Here is a 22,731-nt window from a genome sequence, read left to right on the forward strand (position 1 = left end):
ATCAACTTTTGGCAGTCATGAAGGCAAACAGATCGGCACAGATGTTCAGAACCAGGAACTAAAGACCTTGATGGGCAGGCTTCGTTGACGAACTCGGTATTTGGTGGGGAGGGGAGACCACAGGGCAAGGGAGAGGTGCGATCATTCTCACCATCCAGGGAAAGCCAAGAGAGGCAGGCCCCCTCTAAAGAAAGAGGGCGAGGCTACTCTCTCTGGGTGAGTGAGCTCCACAGCCCGCTGGCAGCAGAGAAAACCATCTGCACGGGTCTTGTTAGCAGAGGGGCAAAGGGAAAAGAGGACACGCCCCCCCACCCCTCCTCTGACCCACTGCACCAGCCCTCAAGCAGAAAGCCAGCCTTCTGTTACACGGTTTAAAACACAGCTCCAGGGACGCCCGGGTGGCTCAGGCAGTTAAGCGTCTGACTCTTGATTTCGGCTCAGGTCATGATCAGGTCGTGGGTCTAGCCTTGCATCTGGCTCTGCCCTGAGCGTGAAGCCTGCTTGAGATTCTCCTTCTCTTTCCCCCCTCAGCCCCTCCCCTCCATGCTCTCTCTCTCAAAAAATAAACAGCTCCGTTTCCCTACATGATTGGTAGCACTATAGAATTTCGTAAATGTTTTAGAAGACTAAAGATACGCCCGTTCTATGACCAGTAATTCCATTTATAGGAATTTACCCAGGAGAAAAGAAAACGAGAAATATCCATAAAGAGACATGGGCAAGGGCGCCTGGGTGGCTCAGGAGGTTAAGCATCCGACTCTTGATTTCGGCTCAGGTCACGATCTCACAGTATGTGGGATCAAGCCCCGCGTCTGCTCTATGCTAACAGCATGGAGCCTGCTTGGGATTCCCTCTCTCTCTCTCTCTCTCTCTCTCTCTCTCTCTCTCTGTCTCTCTCCCTCCCCTACTTGGGCATATGCACGCTCTCTCTCAAAACAAACGTTTTAAAAAAAAAAAAAAAAAGACACGTGCAAAAACAGCAGCTTTATTCAGAACAGCCAAAAGCTGGAAACAGCCCACGTGCCCATCAACAGGTAACTGCGGGAGCCGACTCCTAGAATAGAATCCTATACAGCCATGGGGAAGGAACAGATGATCCACCCAGGCTAAAACACTCAGGTATCTCAAAAACATCATGTTGAATCAGAAAAGGCTTTTGCAAAAAGGTACACGTGGTATAATATGTAACACGTGAATGCGCAACATAAAAGTATCTATGTATATTACATAGTATTTTCATCAAGAGCAAGCAAAAGTAATCATGGTGGGGGGCGGGGGCACGGTTGGGGTTGCTGGTGGCGATCACAGAGACAGGAGTGGGGACTTCCCGGAAAAGGGCCAGGAGGGAAATTTCCGGGGCAATGGAATGAACTAGCTCTTGAGAGGGGCTGGGGTACACAGGTGTGCACCTTTGCCAAAACGAAGTGACTGGCACTCTTAGGATCTACGCCTTTCATTTCACCGCGTGTCCCCACTCCCTGAACACCTCCCCTAAGCTTTACTTCAAAGGAAAGCAAAACAAAGAGGAACCACAAACAACTCAATGTCAGGTAACATGCGTGCTAAGGGACTCGGGTAAAGGTGAGCAGGATCCAGAAAGGGAGCCAAGAAACACGGCCAAGTAGTAAGACAGGCCGACGGGCAGAGGGCAGGAGAGGGCGTGAGCAGTCAGGCGGGGGTGGGTGGCATCCACGTGGGGAGCCTGTCCTCCTATCAATCTACACAAGTCCTGTCTCTGGAAGGAGGGCCGCAGGAACCCCCCTTGAGGCAGGTGCCATTTCCCCACCATGAGCAGAAACCCCGGCGGCCCAGGTAGACTATCCACTCAAAATCAAAGTGTGGGAACGGCATGCATCCAAGTAATTAACAGCCACTCTTGCCATGAGCAGACTTAGGAAGCCAAGGAGGCCTGGACAGGTTTAGGACTGTGCCCTGATGTGGGCTGGTACGACAGGAGGCCCCCTTCCCCCCCACACAGGAAAAGAAACGCTGTCTGAATACAGCGTCAAGGGGACTCATCTGCACTGAGCAGGTCCCTGTGCTCGGAGGCAGGCGACAACCCAAGAGCATTCAGCAGGGTTTTGGACCCTCCCTCTGCAAGCCTCTTCAGGGGTGGTACACCCTCCGGGCCACAAATAGCTCCCCATGAGCAAACTATTGCCAGGGGGCCCATCTGGAAACATACCGTGAAACGCCACTGGACTTCAAAATAGCGGTCATGGTCAAGGATCGTAGCCCACAGAGGTCAGGACTTCTCGGTCTCAAGGTGTGTCCCCAGCGCAGGTCACACGCAGGCCGCACTTACCGGCCTCTTGTATCACTCAAGAGGCTTTTAAAGTATTAAGGATAGGAGACATACGCAAGTTGAACCCTCCGAAAGGCCACCCCCTCCACTCTGGTTCCTGATGCTTCGCCCAGACGGTGGGCAAACTGCGACACAAGCACACTGAGAGGCAGGAACAGCATGGCAGGTGTAACAGAGCCACGACCCTGACGCAGCCCTCACGCTCGGACACGGGCAGCTCCTGGAAATCGCCGAGCACAGGCCTCGCACGTCGGAGGCGGGCAAACCGTGCCGGGAGAGGAGGTATGGCTCACCGCCCAAACTGGAAGAAATTCCTGGGTACCATCCCTCTGACTTTACGAAGTTCCATGCGTGTTTAGAGTTTGGGTTCTCCGAACACACAGTGCCAGACACGAGGAGAGGAGCTGTGCAGGAGACTTCGTGGGGAACACGGGAAGGGAGTCGGAGGGAGAGGCGGGTCGTCCTTGGGCAGGAGACGGGGAAAGAAGGAGTCCGGAGGGGAATGTTCAGGCGTGGTGGGCTGGCTGCTACAAGGAGACCCAAGTCTTCCAGGAACGGCCTGGCATCTCCACTGTGCTCAGTACCCGGCTGGGGGCGGTCCGCGGGAGCCGAGGCTGTGAGTGCCATGCTAGACTCCAGATGCAAAAGGCAGCAGCTGGGGGCACCAGTCAATTCCATTACCAGAAGCAGAGGATACCAGAGTGGCACCTTTTCACGGCCGCAACCCCATACCAGGTCACTGCTACGGGTTTATAACCCGAGACTTGACTCTGAACTTCTCCGAAGATGGACCATCAACTTACAGGACCCACCTTGGCTGCACCCAAAGCATTGGGGTGGACAGCATGTGGCAGGCGTGAGGCAGGAAAGCCTTGCAAGGACGCCCACCCTCAGGGAGCTCACAGCCCAACAGGAGCGACCCTCTACCCCAACAGCAAACAAGATGGGGTGGGAGATGGGATCTCCAGGACGAAACGCGTCAGTGGACGTAGGAGTGAAAACCAGGAGGCGGAGACTGGCAATTGGGAGAAGGGGCCACCTTCTCCCGGAGGCAGGGTTGGCTTGGATTGACCAAAGTCAATCAATTACCCAAGCTAGTGTACTAGTTAGAGTAACACTGCTTCAAACAAACATATCCAAAACGGAGTATCAGCGCAACACGTACAAGCTTTTTTCTGTATCGCAAGAAGATCAGGGTTCCTGATGATGGACAGCTCTTCACGGGGCGATTTAGGGACCCGGGATGCTAGTATCTTCTGCTAGACCCTCAAGGGGGAAACAAAAAAAAAGTAAGTAAAGCACACTTGTTTTCTGACTACTTCTGCCAGGAAGGGACATCTCTTCCGACCAGTGTTCCATCAGCAAGAACGCTCCTGGGGCTTCCGGTAGATGCCCGCGTGGTGGGGGGGTCAGCCACTCCGGCCAGAAGTCCCCACCAGCGAAGGGGAGCGTGGGACACCTGGTCATCTCCACCACACGCACCTGCCAGCTCCGTTTCAGGAAAGACTCGTTTTGGAAGCAACACAGGCCTCTGTGTGCTCTGAGCACAAGAATCCAAGGTTACCTGACCACGGGACCAAACCTGCAAGAGATGCCAAATCTAGAAATCCATCTATTGATTTTCCTGTTGCCACACAACTGAGACATTGCAGCGGAAGTCTGGTCACAAGGGGACTTCCACTGATCAACTTAAAAAGTGAAAAGCTCCTTTTAATAGAAAAGGACCAGCCCTAAAACTGGAGAGCATATTTGCAAACTTTAACGTCCATCATGTCTAAGAAACCATCAAATCTTACACCCGGAATTATTTTATAAGCCACTAGGAAAGAAAGAGAAAAAGAATATTGTCAATTAAATTATGGCATAGGATCACTTTGGGGACAACTCAGTCCTGGAGATCGTAAAACGGTGAAAACCAACGAAATAAGGGTGTTTCTGTTTGAAGTCTCTCAACAACCTAGTAAGAAACACAGGAACCACCAGCTCACAGACAGGGGGTCCCAGCCTCTGTCTTGGGTTGGGGGACCTGCCAGAGGGGACCCAGCTGGGGAGGGGGTTTCCAAGCAGCCTGACTGAGCACCTGCACCTGTGTCAAGATCCCAGCACATCTGAAAAGTCTCACAGAGCAAGCCAGGCTCCAATATCCATATAGACTCTGCTTCCAATGGCAAATCAAGCACCTTGGATAGAATATTCTTCTGAACTCATTTGAATTAAAAAACCCTCCACTGAAATATGGATTTTCATCTGCATAACACTTTACCAACAAATTCCACAACATTCAAGTGAGAACAGATGATGTACGGAAATATCAAAAACAAGAATCCGATTTGGTAAACAGTTGCGCGCTATTTTCACATCATCCTAATGAATTTAGTTTCAATAAACGCAAATCAGCAAACACTCTGAAAATTCTAATGGTATGGTACAAAACGATGCTTTGAATGACAGCCCCAGAACACGAACTCTTTCCAGCAAGGGACAGATATGCCACAAGAGAAAAATCAAAACGGAGGACTCCGTTCAAAGGGTCCGCTTACGGCCGGTGGGTCTGAACTTGGCCCTGGGCGTGCCGCCCGTATGAAGCTCCCTGGACGGTGAGTGAAGGAGAGGCAGTCTGGACCCCTGGATCCCGCTCAAACTGCGGGCACAAGCTGGTACCAGGTGGTCTGGCACGTGCAAATATACACACAGCAGGGAAGTCAGCCGTCACAAAAGACGACACGCAGTTTTCTGGGCAAATTCTTGCCCAGGGCAGGCTCCTGCCTCTTTATCCATCTCAGTAGGGCCCTCACCATCAAGTGCACCAAGTGTCTGGGGAGGCCGATAGGACCCAGGCCAAGACAGGCCCAGAGTCCTCCTGCTCCCTTGCCCACCAGCCTCCTAATCTATGTCTCAATCTTGCTGTCCCTCTGAAAGTGGTACCCAGGTCAAATCTCCGCAGTGACTTTTACTGGCACTTTGTTCAACTGAAGAAGGGCAGTGAGCAGTGAGACAGGGAAACACACAGACAACCCTGGAGGAATGCAGGTGGGGTCATCTCTTCCGGGAGGCATCTGGACAATCTTCATCAGACCCCCCGCCCCCCCCCCATCTTTTCCATCTGAACACAGAGGTTGTCCTTGACAGGCTGTCATTAGAACATGTTTTTTTCTTAGGATGTATTATTTTTGAGAGACAGAGAGAGACAGAGTGTGAGTGAGGGAGGGAGGGACAAAGACAGAGGGAGACACGGAATCCAAAGCAGGTTCCAGGCTCCCAGCTGGCAGCACAGAGCCCGACGCGGGGCTCAAACTCACAGACCGCGAGATCATGACCCCGGGCCGAAGTCTGACGCTTAACCGACTGAGCCACCCAGGCGCCCCAAGTCTAATAGCTTTCTTAAAAACAAGTACACCCGCCTCTGAGCTCTATGGGGACAAGGAAGTGCATCCCCTTTACCATATTCCTCCTAGAGCCTAACATGTGGGAATCGACACATGAGTAACTGAATTCTGGGTGTCTGGCAGATCCTTCCTGGCCGTGGCCCCAAGATCAGAGGAGTGTTGTTTTGCCTTTTTTTTTTTTTTTTTTTTTGCATGGGCAATGAAGTTTGGATCCCAAAAGGAAGGTACATAAAAATATTTAAGACTTCACTGGTATGATGTTAAGCAAGAAACAAGATCAGATTTTTTTTTTTTAATTTTTTTTTTTAACGTTTTATTTATTTTTGAGACAGGGAGAGACAGAGCATGAACAGGGGAAGGTCAGAGAGAGGGAGACACAGAATCCGAAACAGGCTCCAGGCTCCGAGCGGTCAGCACAGAGCCCGACGCGGGGCTCGAACTCACGGACCGCGAGATCATGACCCGAGCCGAAGTCGGCCGCTCAACCGACTGAGCCACCCAGGCGCCCCAGATTTTTAAAAGCATGCCATCAGCAGGAACAAATACAATCATTCAAAAGCCACAAGCACATTATTTTCCACTTGCTGTGCGTCCAAGGATCAAGGTAACCCCCGTGGCCAGACCCACGCAGCTGGAACTCTTAAATCCAACACCTATTCTGGCCCAGCAGCCTCTCCATCAAGTAACTGTTATCACTTCCAACTCGTGAAGCCGGGAGGCTCTCTGAGCCTCATGCCCTGCCCGAGTCCACAGCCGAGGGAGCAGAGATCCCAGTCGACTCCAGCTCCCGAGCACCCGGCGGAAGACCCCTGGTGACCCGCTGGGCAAAGGCCGGGGCAGGAGGAATAAGGTGAAATGGGATCAGGCTTCAAGAGAGACCCCCCCCCTCCCCGCCACCGCCATGGAGAATTCAGGACCCTCTGCTTCCTGCCACCCCAAGCCCCCTTCACCCAGCTGGGCGGGGGGGGGTCATGACACGGTCCCAGCTCTGAGCTCAAGGCCCATCCAGGAACCGCAGGCAGGGACTAGGGAATCTGCGAGACCCCATGACCCTAAAGGCCCATCATCTACCGGAGACTCAATGAGCGGGGAGCTGGCCAAGCTCCCAAGGGAAAGGGGACAAGACTCGCCTAGAAACCTGTGCCACCGGCCACGGCAGCCCCAGACGCCCAGCTCCGCCCAGCAAAGAGGTCCCAACTGATGGAGGGGAAGCACCCAACACCCTCAGGTGTCACCTATGCGTCCACAAGCGCTTAAGGGAGGGAATGAGCCAACAGCCCCAACGAGTGGGTTCGTCCCATCTGAACCTCCGGGCTTTCTCCCAGTATTCTCCCCAACCTGGAAGCCGAGTCAGGCACAGCCCACATGTCCCCCACCCCAGCTGAGGCCTCTCAGCCTGGCCTGCTGGTCCCCTACACCTGCCCCACCGCTAACCCCCAGGGTTTCATCCCAACCCCACTCAGGGGCCCAGGATCTTATCTGTGATTTTTAGAAACCTCAAACGCTTTCCCTTTCATAATGAAGACACACAGCAGTTAGGTCGCATCCCACAGAGGGCCTGGGGCGCCCCCAGCCAGGAGAGCCTCTCCTTGGTCCGGGTATCGCATTGTTACCGGGCGTTCACTTCCTCCTCCATGGGGGGGGGCACCGGCACCGCTCAGCCCCCCCACCCCCACCCCAGGGCCTTCACCCAAGTCCAGTGACCTGTAAACAAGACGTCCTAGGGTTTCCTTTGTTCACCTTGCAGCACCCACCCCACCCCTCGCTCCCCCTCTCCCTCCTGTCCTAGAGAACCAACAGAACACTCTCCCCACCCCCACCCCACCCCACCCCGAATTTGCCAGACAAGGAATCCCACACGGAGGCTCAGACTCCTGTGAACACTGTTGAGAGCTGCATTCTTTTCCCACTGTGCACACAGGACCCTCCCCACCCCATCCCCTCGACCGGTGCCATTTCTGGGGCTCCCACCCACCCCCAGGCATGAAGCCCCCAAGAGGTCCACAGGCCGGAGCCCACCCTCCAGCTCTGTTTCCTAGACAACAGCCCGCTTTCCCTCCCGTTGACCACTGACCGAGGCAGGAAGAGTCCAGCACTCCCGGAGTTACTGCTCAAGGGCCAGGAACCACAGCTTCCCCTACTTATAAGCAGGAGGGGCCCCGAGGCACATGGGACCCCCTCTCCCACGTGCTCACAGGCACCTGTCCCGCTAAGTAAGCTGACCCCACTTTCCCTCCAGGAGAGCCTTGCAGAGCAAACGGCACAGCCCCAAAGACGCTCACCTGCGGATGGGAAACTGGCCCGTGACGCCTGCTCAGGACACTCCGTGGTCAGTGGCTCTGGGTCACCTGGTATCTGGCCCCACAGGACTGGGGCACCTGTCCCGTCGGACACGTGTTTGAAGAGTTGTGCTCCCGGTGAGGTCTATCTGCCCCCTGTCCCCCATCTGGGGGGTGGGGGAGGGGACAGGACTTGCTCGATTCTCTGGGCGTCTCTGCCTTCTGGCCCACAGGCAGAAAAAATGGCCTCAGCTGAGGGCTGCTGGGCCGGGCAGCAGCCCTCTACCTGGCTGCCTATTAGAATCATCTGGGAGCTTTCAAAATTAACCCAAGGCAGGTCCCACCCCAGAACCTCTGAGGGTGAGGCTGGGCTAGGACCTTTTTCCAAAGCTCTCAGGTGACGTCAGGTCCAGACAGGGATGAGAAAGACGGGGCTGGAGGGAGCTGGGTGGAGGGTGGGGCAGCCTCCAGGGAGGCCAGGCTGGACGGAGGGAACTCAGGCAGCCCACTCCCCACCACAACCTGCAAATCCCAGCCCACCGCCTCCCAGAGGCCTTCCCTGACCTCCCGTGGATGGGAGCCCAGTTCCCAGTGCGGGGACTACCATGCCCGTCCCCCTGCCTGGCTCAGCTGGTCGCTCACCCTCCTCAGGTTGTGGGGTCTGCTCCTTGCAGGCAGGATCAGGCCAGGCTTGTTCAGGCCGCCATTCCCAGACCCCCCAGGGCATCGGCCACACTGCTGTGCCGCCCATCCTGCCCCTTCCAGCCCATTAGCCCTGAGATGGGGAAAGGTCCACACCCCCTTGGCGTGCCCAGAGAAGGAAGAGGCAAGAAGGAAAATGAACCCCATGGATCCCATTCTCTAGGGAATTATGGTCTCGGCACCTTCCGAGCCTCCCTACTCAGGTGTGATTTACTGGCGAAACCACCCCCTACCGAGAACTAATTTCCTGAACTCACACTGTGCACCTACCAACAGGCCAGGGGCTGAGGAACTCAGACCCCACAGCCTGTTACAAGATACCATCCAAAATGCGGACCATTAATCCCTCGAAAATAGCTTCACTGCACCGAGGACATCTAGGGACAGAAACATCCAACACATTCTCCCCAAACTGTAACAGGACGTCCGTCTCACCAGTGGTGCTGCCCGGGACCTTGAAAGAGCCCAGAGCATTTCAAATGGGCTCTGGGCAGGCAAGGGGGCGGGGGCCGTATTAGAAGGGGCTAGGTCACCAAATTTTGCCCACCCAAATCTTCAGCACCGACGTCACCACCAGGATATGGGATGTTTGTTTTTTACAAGGTCTCCTGCTCACCTAAAAATCTAAATTCTCCATCTGGGTCTTCACAAACAACGCTGCCCAAATCACATTTCACCAAAGCATCGAAAGCCCCAACAATGTCAGAGAAGGGGGACAGGGAGATCAAATTGATTGAAGAAAGGTCGAGGAGGCAAAGCTCAGTTCGATCAGAATGGGCCCTGTGTCTGACAAGGGCCTACGGAGACGGGGTCCCCTTTCTGGGTGCATCTGCACTGACCAAACCCAGAGCAGGGCCTCGGGAACCCTTGCTGACTATGGTGGGCTGGCCCTCAACAGCCAGCCCCCGCGTCCCCACCGGTTCCGTGTCCCCTGCCCCCTCCGGGCAACAGCCGCTTCTCTTCAAGGATGGTGAACCGCGCACACAGTATCTAGGGTCAGACTTTATCTTTTAAATGCACAGTGTGCCCGAGCCAAAAACAAAACAAAAAGCCTTTCCAAGATGCTTTCCAAATTCCACAAACACACTGGGCTGGAAAAAATGGAGCCCTGTTTCCTCTTATTTTTAATCTAATGTTGGCTAGGTTTATAATAAAAGAGAATTACCTATTTATTTGCTTACCTTACTTGGAAAGACAATAAATTGGAAAGGCTTCATAAATCTCACAGGGAAGTCCTTTAAACATGGATTGTCAGCAGAAATCCGTAAATAACCTTCTGCCAGTCCCTAGCAATCACCCCCACCACACATTCTTTTTCCTTCCTGCTTTTGTACTAATCTTCTAGCAAACAAATCCAATCAAGCACCAAAAAAACGGTTTTGTTCTTATCGAAGTAAGGCTCAGAAAATACCCAGGAGCCACCAGGCTGCGGACTAATTGGCTCGTGAGAAGAATCTGATGGCAGAGAGGGCTTCAGGGGACGGGGCAGAGGGACACCTCTGCACCCCCCAAACGCGGCCACACTGCCCTCCCTGATTTACCCAACCCAGGCTGGCTTCACAAACGGAGCCAGGGACTCGGCATTAGTTTAATCTGGAGCAAACCGTCCGCAAAGCCCCGGACAGACAGACAGACACCTTATGAAAAAACCAGGTCGTGCTCTCGTGGAGGACAGGCTGGCCCCGGGTCCTCCCACCTGGCCTAGGCTGATGTCCACGACCACGCCTGTGTTTGCCTCACGCCCTTAGAACCCCAGTGCTGGCGGAGCTGCTGGCCAAGTTCACTCATCCCCGTCCGGACCAAGGGGAAGGAAGAAAGCTCGCTCTCAGAGCGGACCAGGCCTCACCCAGGAGGCCCGTTCCCACGTTAGCTTGGCTCGCAAGGCAACTGGTGGATGGGGTTGATTAAAACGACCTTCGGCAGCTCAGAAAACAGCAGAAGAGGGACAGTCTCACACTGAGGTTTCAAGGACTGTGCTAAAAATAAGTTTAAATAAGAGGCAGGAGGAGGCTCGCGGATAATCAAATGTGCAAGACTTGAAAGAGGGGCTGTAATCAATTTACATATCAGGAAAGGAAAATTACCATAACCAGAGGGAAAATTTCCCCAGGCCAAAAGGTTAAAAATAAAAAAAATTAGACGGGCGAACCACCACCCAAGTGTAAATGAAGACGCAGGTCTTCAGAAAGCACCAGGCTCTTGAAATGCCTGTCGGCTTGCAGAGCCTTGAACCTTGACTGCAAGACCGTGATTCTCGGGTGCGAGATGCACAGCTCAGGAACCCCAAAGGCACCTGCGCAGGCCGACAGACCCACCTGGTTGGTTAGCTCTGCGAAGGAGTGGGCTCTCGCCCCAAGTCCCACAGAGGTTCCCGTGAGCAGCTGTCACCAAAGAGCCGTGCCCCTCCCTGCAAGCTACTGAGCTGTCCTGAGCCCGGGAGAGGCACTTAGTGGTTATTATTACGGATGCACCAAACACATTTATTTTTATATTCTCCCCCTTGACACATGCCTGGTACTCGATGAAAGAGCAGCGAGCGATGTTATTATTTACCTACCAAATGAGACGCGTTTCTAGTATTCTTGAACGAAGGCAAAGGCCTTTCTTAACTGGCTCCCTTTGAAACAGACTATCTGACGATGTGCGCGCCTCAAGGACGTTCTCCTTACTTTCCAGCCGGGCCTGGGCAGACAACAGCAAGCTGCTCACCCCTCGGGCTCAGCAGATGAGCTGAGCCCCGTTCACTTCCCTCCAAGTCAGCTAGAATTTGAGGATCCACCCACGGGAGCGGCTCCCCACCTAGAACTTGCCCTGCGGAGACAGGTGGAGCCCGCCAGGCGGGTGGGGGGACTGGAAAGGCACCCTGAGCGCAGGACACGAGCAGGCCGTGGGCTGCTAGCAACTGCGGTCCTACTGCGCTCCCAGTGTGCACCACCCAGCCCCGTGAACATCCACTGGCAGCTTTTATGGCTGTGGATGGCACACCCTTCCGGACATAAAACGCTTTTCTCTCTTACGTGTATGCATACAACTCTTCCCGTTAAGAAGCCCCAGCCTCTGAGCAAGTTTCTTCCCCCTGGAAGGGTCACACAGGGAACCGGCGTCATGAGGCTGTCGTGGCAGCGGGTGCACCGGGGACCCTCACCGCAGCCAGGTCCCGCAGGCTCCCCAGGCCGAGAGAATTCGGGCCTTCCCGCTGGCGGTGGTGGGGACTCCTCCAAAATCCGAACCACCCGAGCGGGACTGACGGCTACACACATACGACTTTTCTGCCCAGGGTCCAGGACTCCAGCTCAAACGGCCCTTGTCCTGAAGCCTTCCGGGACATGGGATGCCAACCGTTCTGCTGCTAACCCCGGGCTCCAGGCTCCTTGCCCAGGTGGAAGGCCCCCGAAGTCCTATACACGAGCGTGTCCCAGTCTCCGTCACTCACCCCCAAGAGGCCAAGGATACTCAGACATGAGTTTCAGGCCAGGACCAAGGTCAGGTTTAGTCTGAGCTCACAGGCATCAAAGGGTTTCCTAACAGACACAAGCCGCTCGGCAGGATGAACGCTTTCACCCGCCCTAAGTGCTGGGGCCCGAGTGGGGAAGCAAAGATCCAACACTGAAGACGTTTCCAGCAGCAACCGGAAAATCAATAAATGCAGCATTCCCCAGCTAGCAATTTACAAAATTCCCAGACTCGTTTCATAAAACTCCCCCCAACTGAACGGAAATAGGAGAATATTAAATACTACGGAGAAAGCCGGTGGATTTCGGCCCCCGTGCGGCATGACAGGGAATGCTCTCCTGCACGTCCTGTCCCGCCTCATTAAATACCCATCCTCAGAGAGACCCTATCTGGCACAGAGGGACGCTGACTGGGTGGCCCACTGCTGGCTCCAGCAGCTGCTGACCTTCCCACAGAAAAGCCCTCTGGTCCCTCCAGGCTTTCCCCAAACCACCCCTCTTGACCACAGCAAGGTGGCTGGCCAATGGGGACCTGAGTGTCACCCCACGGCCCCGTACCACCGGGACTCACAGAACACGGACCGGCCACAGCACACAGTGGGTACGCTGCCTGCTTGCTCCAAAGCTACTTCCCCTAAGGAGGAGAAAGGAGAAAACAGCCAGTGACGGGGTGGTCACTCTTCCCAATCCCTCTGGACCCGGAGCCAGCAGCCAGAGTGGGCAGAGAAGCACCTGTCCGCGGGCACCTGCCGGGAGGGGCAGGCAGGACACGGGGTGGAGGCGGTGGGCAGAGTTGTGTGCGTGTCCTCGGGAAGCCTGGGGACAAGGGCCTGAGAAGCCCCCAGGCCCACACATGGGAGCCTGGCACCGCCCCCTCTGGGGAGGAGAACAGGGGCCCTTCAGGGACCCCGGGTTCCGTGGGGCGGACAAGATGCCAACTACAGAGACTGACCTTCGCTCCAGCTCGCCCAACCTGGCCCGATGCCTGAAGTCACAGACATCCCGGGGACGGCACGGGCGGTGTCACTCAAGCACGTCTCTCTGCTGGGACTGGAGTGTCCTCCTGGGCCACGTGAAACCCCCAATGTCCCAGACTGGCCTTTCTACCAACAAAAAGGGGCAATTGCATCAGTGGTGGGCGGACAGGACAACTTTCCTCGGGGAGGGAAGTTCTGCAGCCCAGGCGCTATTCACACAACCTTTTGTCAAAAGGTGCGGAACAGCAGGTGGAAAGGGCGGGCTTTCCTGTGTGTAAATGACACCTATGTAAAAATGTTAACGAGTCCCCCGCGAAAGGGCAAAACAAGTAATAAAAACACGACTCTCCCTGTGGGGTGAACTCAGCTCCACGGCAGCCAGAGCGGTCTCCGGCTCCCCCCGGGAGACCACCCGTCCCCATCACTGACACCGGCAGGAAGGACCCCACCGCACACACCGGCCGGTGTCCCTGAAATTCAGCTGCGCTTCCCACAGTCTGGTCAGGGAAAACACCCTTGTCACCTTCAGCGGTTCAGTGGCCAGGAAATGAAAAATGAGGCTGCCCTCAAGTACGGTTCCTTGATGGCTCCTGCCCTCACCTCCTCCCATCCCACTTAGACTCCTCACAGACCCTTCATCGAACCCCACACTCAAGCCAAGAGCAGACAAGCTCCCAGCGGTCCTTCTGCGCTCCCTGCAGGCAGACGGCCAGCGGGGCTGGGTCTCCCCTTGCCAAAGGCTGTCGCTGCCGTCCTGGGGGAGCGTGGGACCTGTGTGCAAAGGGGCAAGCCGGCAGCCCCGTGTCGCCCCCTGAGGCCATACCCAGCTAAACAAGTCCCCAGCAGTAGGCCCCGAGACCCCAGCGGTGCCCAAACCCTACGACCGCAGGCAAAATACCATTCAGCCCTATCTTGGCAGCTGGGCTTCTCCGTGGAGGGACACAGCAGGCACATGTCCCGGAGCTCAGAGTGAAACAGACACCCGAGCTCTGGTGTAAGTGGGTGACAAGGATGACTGACCCACCACGCGGCCCGTGTACTGTACTTATCCCCCTGCCCTTCCCACCCCACCACTCCTCAGGCACCTGGTCCTGGCAGGCTAGGCACCACGCACTCCCCTAACAGCCCCCCGAGCCCACGCTGCCCACGGAGGCCACAGCCGGTCCAGTCCCCCGACGCATCACAGCCCACGCCTTAAAATGCCGCGTCCGGCAGTGGGGATCTGAACTCAGGGCTGCCCCGCACCCCTCTGGCCCTCTCTTTGCCTCTTCAGACCCAGAGTCCTTCCCACTCCCACCCTTCATTCTCTCAACAACAACAAAGAACAGTAATAATAATGCCTGCATTGAAGATCTTCCTCGAGGCATAGGTCAAGGCTTGCCATATATTGAGGCACTTAATCCTCAGAGATACCCTGTGCACCTACCACGTCACTGCGAAGATAGTCAGGCACCACGAGGTGGGTGGCTTTCCAAGGAGCTCCCGGGGAGGGGAGCAGGCGGGTGTCCTGGGAACAGAAGTGCACATCTGGAGGCTACGAGGTTGTGCCGCCTTCGGTCACAGGAGAGCGCCGCCAATGTCTTCTGGGTTCTTCCAGCAGGTCAGCGTCCCCGACCCCTCAGCCTGGGAATGACCCACCCTCCACCCTTGGTCTCGGGAAGCACCCGGCGCCTGTTCCTGCTCTGGCACAGACACCACGGCTTTGCTGAACTTCAGGATAAACCCTCCTTGCTCTGGCTTGGAGGCTGGCACATAGTAGGAGCTCTACTTGCTGAAGAAGCAGATTCTCGTGGAACAGACGATTGTCAGAAAAAAGCCAATTCATCTCAACGTCACCGCATCAATTTCCACAAGTCAAACCAAACGGAGTTACTTCATCACAGAACGTAAAAATTTCAAACCCTATGCGTAAAATATGACACATCTATTTTTACGTGATCTACAGAATTAGAAAGCTTTCCTAAATCTCTTAAAGGTGGTTTTCCCAGTAACGCATAACTGCTTAATCGGGAAGTGTACAAAACATAATTACACTGCTAACGCTACGATATTGCTTATGGGAATATCTTCGTTCACGCATTCTCCTTTATTTTGTATTTAATCTCTATTAAGATGTCTACACAAAAACAGATAGGTACGCTCATCTTCATAAACACCATAAATCATAAAGTCATTTCTTGGCCAACCCAAGTCCAAAAGCAGCCCCCAAAAAGAAGCTGCTAGGACCCAAAGGCTTTCGCTTCCTGTATTTAAGCAGAATCAGAATGCCTCTTACCATGTAGCTACGGACAGCTAGAAGTGGGCCACTGGGCCGGAAACGGTTAAGAGAATGGCTGGAATTTTTTCTCCTAGTCGATGTCTCTGCATGCAACTCAAAAGGTATCCCAGGGGTGCCTGGGTGGCACAGTCGGTTAAGCGTCCGACTTCAGCCAGGTCACGATCTCGCGGTCCGTGAGTTCGAGCCCCGAGTCAGGCTCTGGGCTGATGGCTGGGAGCCTGGAGCCTGTTTCCGATTCTGTGTCTCCCTCTCTCTCTGCCCCTCCCCCGTTCATGCTCTGTCTCTCTCTGTCCCAAAAATAAATAAAAAAAAAAAACAACAAAAAAAAAAAAGTTGAAAAAAAAAAAAAAAAAGGTATCCCCAACTGCCCCCAGAAAGCAGTTACCCAGAGCAGAAAGGGCAACTCCTTTCTGCTCGAGACCGCAGTCAACAACCTCAGATCAAGAAATAAAAGGAGGCCCCTTCAATCACTCCTCCAAGGACACCACGAACGCCCTCTGAGGTTCACCTTCAAACAGGATGCCAAAGGCTCCAGACTCTTCAACCGGGGTGAACTTCCCCGCGCCCCCTCCCTGCCTTCAAATGCGTACACACACCCTCAGCCTTAGAATTGGGTTGTCTGAATACACAGCCACTCTACAGGTGTCGATCCTGAGGCAGGCCAGACCTGGCCCCCCCACCCCCCACTTGTGAACTTCGAGCCCATCCACGTGGCCCCTCTGCCGATTCCACATCCACAAGCAAGAAGTGTCACGCCTCCTCACGATCTCCTTTCTGGGTTGTCACTAAAAACACAGTGTTTCTATAAACAGGATAAAGGTAAGCTGCCAGGCCGGACGGACACAGAAGCTATCGGCCTCCGTGAAGCCCCGCCGATTGATAAATTCACCGATCAAGATAAAAAGGCTTTGCCACAGAATGGGTTTCCTTGCGTTTCCAAAACAGAAGGTGTCGCCCCCAAATCTGCGTGTGGCAACACCCCGAGGGGGATGCTGGAGGCACACGCAGGCGCCCCCGGGGATGGTCTGTTCCCCGGCACAAGGCGGACGTGCCCGGTGCCGACCTCCTCGTTCGTGCTCGCACGGGCCAGTGTGAGAATCACCAACTACACCGAGCCCACCCCTGACGCGGGGGCACGGATTTCCAAAGGGGGCTTCCCTAAGTGGCTGATAGTGTACAAAACTTTAACTTGCAAAACCGATTTCTCCCGTTGCCAGTATGCTGTGGCATGGCCCAGCCCCCCTCAGGGAACACTGCTGACTGGTCCAAAGAGAAAGTTCAATGTCAAGTGCGTCGGAATATGGAAGCAGCTCCACTGTTCACAGGTCCGTGCGAAATTTCCCTCGTGTCCCTAGGAAAGCCTAGCGCTGTTCCAGGGGGTGGAGAACCCCTCCGAAACCATTAAAAAAAAGAGAGAGAGAGAGAGAGACTAGGTCGGGCAGAAATCCATATTTCCGTTTTCAAATCTATTCATTCAGATCGAGGGGGAGGGGGTTATTCAAGATATTTAAAATCTTTGCATCATTTGTCGGGCCAAATGTTCAATAACTAGATTCAAATGTAGGGATGTGTGCTGGGGAGTGGTTTGTTTTTCAAGAAAGACAGTTTGTGTGCAGTTGGCAGGTCCTGGGCCGGCTGCGTTAAGAACCACCTGGAGAAGTTTGCTAAAAATACAGATGTTCTGGCCCCGCCTGGAGCTTCTCCAACCGGATGCCGGGCGGAGCTCCGGGAGACTGACTCCTGGCCAGGGGTGCCCCAGAGCCGCCCTGCTCCAGAGGCCACCCCCTCAAACCACCCGGGCACAGTCCCTCCCCGGGGACCGCGAGAATCACCCATGTGAAAACCACCAAGCCCACAGCCGGCTTCTTACTGCTACATACACGCTCGGAATGCCCGGGGCTCCGCTCTCGGGGCGGGCCTGGGGGAGGGGTGGGCCGAGGGGTGCGGGGCTCGAAGGACCTCTCCGTGTTCCTGGAAATCCACCAATTCCAAAGTTCCGTTCCAGACGGATGTGGGAAAACACCTGGTGGGTAGGGGCAAGAGGCAGAAGGGCTTTAAAGTAGTTCCTCGTCCTTTAACACCACACAACCCCAGGTACCGCACTGTTCCCACTGACCGCTTCTCACATGCATCAGCCTCTATTTACTGTTCACGCTCCCTAGGATTTGCAAATGTGGAAATATGCCATTTTGGTCCCTGACCCCTGAGATGCCGTCACATTCCAGCAGATGCCTCCCAAGGGCATTTTCAAGGATCATCTTGCTTGCTCTCTTTTTTAATGTTTATTTATTTATTTTTGAGATAAGAAAGAGAGAGAGAGAGAGAGAGAGAGAGGGAGAAAAAACACAAGCTGGGAAGGGACGAGAGCGAGAGAGAGAGAGAGAGAGAGAGAGAGAATCTGAAGCAGGCTCTAGGCTCCAAGCTGTCAGCTCAGAGCCCAACATGGGGCTCGAACCCACAAATCTTGAGATCATGCCTCAAGCTGAAGTCAGATGCTTAACCTACTGAGCCACCCAGGTGCCCCATCAAGGATCATCTTGCTTTCCAAGTGCGATTTTTTTAATAGCGTGAATTGAACCCAAAGAAACTGCTAGTCCATAAAATGACCAGCCCACCCTGAAGGCAACAAACTGTGTCTTCGACAGACCCTGGAAGGACATCGTCCCAAACAGCGTCTCAGGCCCCCCCTCGTCACTTCACACTCACGGGACCCTCCCCGTCGAGCCCGTAGCCCAGCATGAAGTTCAGAGCAGCAACCCCGCCTAGGGAGGACATGTCCACACCCACAGCGTGCCTGGCTCTAGCGGGCACCCAGTCAGTCCCCATTGAGCGAATGAATGAATGCCCTGGGAGGAGACGAGCAAGAACCATCCTAATTCCAGGGGGATGGCTGGGAACACAGGCAGCCAACTGGCCACCCAGCTGGACCTGGGCCTGTCCCCAGAGCGGCTACTGACCAAGTGTCCACCACGTGCAGGAAAGGCAAACCCAACAAGCCATTCTCGGGGAGAGACGCCAGCCCTTCCACTGCCCGCTCAGGACCTGGAGCTCAGATGGGAGCAAGCGAAGAGAAATGCCTGCAGGGAAGGGGCAGGTGAAGTGCTAGTAACTTCTTCTACACAGACTCCCGCGGGAATGTGGCCAGGCAAGTCACTGGCGCGGTGCTGTTAACTCAGCAGAGAGGGTGCAGAGCGTTCAGTGGTGATGAACTGAAACACTGGGCGGCCTCTCCAGTGGGCCCCACCCGTCCAGGGCGGCTGGAGCGGGTGGCCCCCGTGTGGCCCGTCCTCAGGCAGAGGTAGGCAGCACGCAACCACTACTCTTTTCTCCTTCTCTGGTAAGAGAAATTAGCTCTTACGTAGAAAGCAAGTGTTTCCCGGGGCATTTCCCAGAGTGACTGCATCCAGAATAACACTCAGGTCTAAAGACAATCTGAATGGTTTTGGGGTCATCCCTTTGGCCCCGGGAACCCACAGATGGGCTGCTCCCTAACCTGACCAGCCGCCACCCACCCTCCCCTGCTCTGTGCACCGCGTACTCCCTAGATTTCCCGACGGCGCCAGGATTCGGATCTCCCACCCTCGAACACTATTCACTCCAATCTCACCTGGTCCCGTCACCAGCCTCCCTAACATTCATCCGTCCTTTTCATGCAAAGGGTAAAAAACCTCCCGTTCACACCGGGCCCATTCCCTTAGGACTCGGCTCACCACGTGGGACCAACAGGCCCCATCCCTCGCCCTGCATGCCCAAAGCAATCAAGGCCCAGGGAGCCTTCTCTTCCTGTCCCCCAACACCCGAGGGGAACCCCTCTTTCCACTGCCGAGGTCAAGATTCTCTGATCTCCACGCAGATGGTGTGAGGGACGCACAAGGAAACCTGTTCCAATGCGGACATGCCCGCTGGGAGCAAAAGTGGCTGATCTGTCTACTTATTTTGTATAAATGCCTACAATGTGTCAGGCCTGTTCTAAGCACTTTGTAATTCTTACCCGAATTTTAGATTCAGAAACGGAAGCCCTCTCCAAGGCCTCGGTAAATCCCAAATGCAGTCCAGCAACTTTTCCAACTTCCTTTGCCACACTTTTCTCGAACAGTCTGTCCGGTCCGATGCCTCTTCTCCATCTGTGAGCAGGAATCTATCTGGTTGCCTCTCGCAAGGTCTGTGAGGCCAAGGGCGGCCTTCCTTGGGCCCCTCGTCAGTCTGGGAAGGAAGACATTCACAGTCTCTCCGTGGGACCTCTCCTCTCCCTCGCCAAAGGCAACACACAGAGAACACAGGTCACCCAGTGCTCCAAAGTGAGCTGCTGGGATGGCCCAGGGCAAAGCTTTTGGATCCGACCCTGGAGCCGCGCCCAATAATCACCAGGATGTGAAACTCCCAGCCATGGGGAAGGGCCAAAAAGTGGTCCCTGCACTGGCCCAACCCTTTCCCCACTAACCCAGAGGAGGCTAGTCACCGCCCGCCCACCCACCGCCCCCCCCCTCGCCCGCCTGCACACCCCCGGCCCCACATGATGAAAGGAATTACAAAAACCAAAACAAAACCCAACTTTTTAATCTCCCTTGGGGAGAAACATTTTCAAGAACTAGAGTTATACTTGCAAAGTGCGTTTCAAGTGGTTTTGCTGAGCTGGGGTAGGGGTTGCGGGGGACCTCGAAGATCTCAGGCCTGTGCGACACACACACTAAGAACATGACCCAAACAAGGGCCAGTCACAAGCCTCTCCCTCCGTGCCCCCGGGACACAGGGGCCTCAAATAAGGCAAAGCTCACAATTATCACAAAGAAAACTCACATCCTGTGGAACTGCTTTCTCTGCCCACTATTTGGAGCACATCTGGCCAGTTTAGGAAGGGAAAAAAAAATTACCCACGGTTCAAAGTCCTCCTTAAATACTCAGGAAGACATCATTACAGATAGAATTCCAACTTTAACTCTGAAATCTCCTGGCTTTTGTCAGTTGAAGCCACATTCTTAATCCCAGGCTTAGTGGAGAAATGAGAAGAAAGGATGTGTGTTTAAAAAAATAAAAATCCGCAGCCCTGACTGAGGAGCAATGAGCATCTTGGAGGTACAGAACAATAAACAGAAGTCTGCGAAGAGGCCAAGGCAGAGAAAAATCGGGTCTCAGAAACTCGGGGTGTGCTCACCAGGGCACCAATACGGGCAGGCGGGGGGGGGGGCACTCATCAGATCGCCCTCGTGTCCTGCTGGAGGGGCCTTTCTGCAGAGCCAGGGATCCCTGGCAGAACAGGACAGGGGACACAGACCTTCTACACCACAGATCCAAAGGCCGGTTCTGAGGCCACCTGCGACCCCCGGCTCCCATCAAAAACCTTGCAAGCAAAGGCTGACAAATCCGAGGGCCGTCCCCGCGTGTCTGCGCACAGATGCCTTAAGACCCAGCCCCTTCCACTCTCCAGGCAGCGTGGGCCGGGAGGAAGCTTCTCTCTTCTCCTGCCCCACAGGAGCCTACCATACACCAGTCTTCTGCAGGCAGGGGAGCACGATGGAGATCTGCAGTTTGCAAGCCGCACCGGGGACTTCAGAGAGAGAGAATACAGACCATTACCTAAGCTGGAGCTGAGCCAGCACACCGGGGCTCACCCCTCTCCCCTTCCCCCGTCCCTCAGCCATCCAAAGGCCGAATGAGCGGGGGTGTATGTACGCCGAGCCCCCCCGACCACCCGCACGCCCCACTGCGGCCTTGGGGGCACCAGCAAAGACATCAGGGAACTCCCAAGCACACACGTGTTCACGAAAGGAACAGCAGCACTGCAGGGCAGGAAGGGAATCTTGTAAGTAAAGGAAAGCCTGTTTTTCAGGAAAATCTCCACCTCGTGGGGACCTTTCCCTAAAGGAAGCCAAGGTCAGGGCTCTCGCGTCACCTGCTCTGGGTGCCTTTCAGGTGAGTTAATCACCCAAGCAGGCTCCTCTCCAGATCTCGGGACACACCCAGCCTTGTGCCTTTCCCTTTCAATTCTCTGATCGACTCTCTGAAAAGAAAGCTGCTCCTTTTGTTCAGGAGGATGAATTCAAATTCCTTTCTAAGGCCAACACAAACGCAGGGCAGCAACCCAAAGGAGGTTTACCCAGCAGAATCAAGTTTCTGGCCGGTTTTTACAGGAATGGTGCAAACAGCCCATTCCAATTAGGTGAAATCCTCCCCACATTCCCGGTCTCTTTTCCCAGATTCCCCCGTGTCGAACATAGGAATCAACTCCTATTGTAAGGAGTGCATAATGAATCGTGGTGAAGAGAGCAGCAGCCAGAGTGAGGGAAGGGGGCATCCCACCCACCTCCAGCCCCTCCCTTAGAAAGGGGCACACACCAGGAAGAAGGGGGGCCGGTCTTAAAAAAAAAAAAAACAACTAAGATCACTACCCTAGACCACAAACTTGGAAATTTGAGTCTGATGAAGTGATACCTGGCCACCAAATCCAATTTTACCATACACACACACACACACACACACACACACACAAAAACCCCTGAGCACTGTGAACGCTACCCACATAATCCCTGTGTGTGTGTGTGTGTGTGTGTGTGTGTGTGTGTGCTGGAGGGGGAGAGGGTGGTTACATCAGACACTCAGATGGAAGCAAAGGGGAAAATGAGGTCAAGAGCACAGAAGGGGTCTAATTTGGCTAGCGTGGCAAAGCCATCCCCAACTGTACCCGAATCCCAACCAAAACCTTAAAGTCTCAATCCATCAGAGAGACCAGCTCTAGATGGACTGGGAACTAACTAAACTTCCGGTTGCCTTAGTTACTTAACCTTCCCGACCCTCTGTTTCTTCACTGGTAAGACAGCGACCACCATCACCGCTACCTCGAAGAGGGTATGAGGGTAACTGAAAGAACGTGGCTAGAGCAACTGAACTGTGCCTGGCTCTTGAGGCCCTTCCGCAGGTCTGTCCTCCGCCTGGGCAGAGAGTCTGGGATCCAGAGGGACGGACCTCTCCCCTTGCATCCAACGGGAGCCCCTGTCTGCTGGGGCCTGCCTGAGGCTTCTCAACAGGAGCCATGCTGTTCATTAACCCAGAAGAGTGTAGGGAATTTAAAACAGGCCTGGTCCAGGAAACCATCTAGAAATTCCTCCTTGGCATTAGATCGTGAGATCCTAACAAAAGATCAGTGATCAAAGACGGAAATGAAAACAAGCCAGATTTTCCATAGCCCCATGTGATCTGGAAGTCAACCCTGGAGAAAGAGGATGGTTTCTGAGAAGCCATTTGAATCCCGGGGAGAACATGCCACATTTTGGGGGTAAGCCTGGAATGTTCACCTCCCCTCTGCTCTCAGGGTGACCCGTGAGGCTCAAACGGTAGGAAGGGTTCCTCCTCTACCA

At 54.6% G+C, this 22,731-nt stretch overlaps 1 protein-coding gene across 4 annotated transcripts in view; it reads right to left on the reverse strand.

Moving 5' to 3' along the window:
* CTBP2 (C-terminal binding protein 2) overlaps window positions 1–22,731 on the reverse strand; it is a 159,598-nt gene that overhangs the window by 126,766 nt on the left and 10,101 nt on the right. Inside the window, exon 2 of one of the 4 annotated variants that reach the window (XM_042907429.1) lies at window positions 19,371–19,582. The exons of 2 other annotated variants lie outside the window; for them this stretch is intronic. The gene's annotated coding sequence lies outside the window, so the exon portion shown is untranslated. Of the gene's footprint in view, window positions 1–19,370; window positions 19,797–22,731 lie in introns of those variants that run through there. One more of the 4 variants, XM_042907428.1, reaches the window with a different exon arrangement.

This window comes from Panthera leo, chromosome D2, assembly GCF_018350215.1.
Source record: "Panthera leo isolate Ple1 chromosome D2, P.leo_Ple1_pat1.1, whole genome shotgun sequence".
NCBI lineage: Eukaryota > Metazoa > Chordata > Mammalia > Carnivora > Felidae > Panthera > Panthera leo.